We start from the raw sequence: 1374 nt of genomic DNA, 5'->3' as shown, positions 1-1374 counted from the left end.
TTGAGCAAGGAGGGAGAAATAAGGAAGTTGAAAGATCTACTAAATACTGTACCTAGTTAATGATATGATAATTTTAATTGAAGGAAGTAGCTAGACCTCTTACTGTTTTTGAACAGTATCTGGATCTTAAGCTTATATGGAAACTTTCCAAATAGTGCTAAATTTCAAGGCCGGATGTTTCATAAATCATTACAAGCACCATGAAAAAGATAGTTGGTGATCCAGAAAAGAGACATTTCAATCTAGTGTTTTCCACTAGAGGAAGCAGAGGTCACAGCTCACCTGAGGTCTTTACAAGTCAATGGAAAATGGAAGGGCTAGAACTCATTCCCACCCCTCATCCCCCGCTCTGGCTGATCTTCTTCCAAAGGTGCTTATTTCCTCCAGCTGCCTTTTCCTCTGGGTTTTAACAAACTATCTTCTCTTTTGCACACAACCCCCTTTTCCAAAGGGAATTTCGGATTTATCTTTGGACCAAAGCCAGCCCTTCCCAAACTGCATTCTATATAATATGCAAAGTGTTTACACAATGTTCTTCAAATTAATATAGAATAGGTATATAGTGCATTATATACCTTGAAGAGGGAGAAAGACAGACTGCTTCCTAAATTTAAAAGTATATAATGCACTAAAGACCTTGAGAAGTCATGCAATACAGAAATTGTATATCTTTGTACAGCTCAGTACTTCTAGAACTTATGTGGCCAACGAAAATGAGGTATTTTCCCTAGAATTTTCTCACAGACACACTTGAGAAAATATCTCTTTCTATCTTTGTATCTATACACACACAAGATACACACATAGGCATTTACAAGTCACTGTTTGTATGGGAATAGAAATATACAAAAAGATACATATCACTGGAATATACTCATGTTGCCAGAAGTGCCATTATCTAGCCAATTGGAGGAATGGTCAAGTCAGAGTAGACTAAGAGCTCCTACAAAGCTAAAGCTGTAGTTAGCCAGCAGAAAAGAAAATAGGATGGCAGGTATAGCACGCATGTTATTTAATTTTTTCGCTCAGCGCCTGTTTTCTAGGAATGACTTCTACCCACTCACTCACCACCCAAGCGGTTTTGGTAGGAAGTGCTATGTCTCTCTACTCTGGAGTTCCTGGCCACACAGCTGTGGTGGACTGTGGGTAGGGTTCTCTATTAAGTCTGGCCAATAAATTTTGGATCCAAGACTGAAAGGCCTTAACTAAAAGAATAAATGGGCATTGAGAGAGAAGCTGAGATAGAGATTGAGAGAAAGGAGGTACCCTAGAGAGTCCCACCCACGAGTCTCTTCCTGAGGCTCAGCTATATCCCTGCCTTGGAGTGCATGAAATATCCCCCCAACCCACCAATAAACTTTCTCTCTTCTCCTT

The sequence above is a fragment of the Felis catus genome, chromosome B3, assembly GCF_018350175.1.
Source record: "Felis catus isolate Fca126 chromosome B3, F.catus_Fca126_mat1.0, whole genome shotgun sequence".
NCBI lineage: Eukaryota > Metazoa > Chordata > Mammalia > Carnivora > Felidae > Felis > Felis catus.
This window is presented reverse-complemented; position numbering follows the sequence as displayed.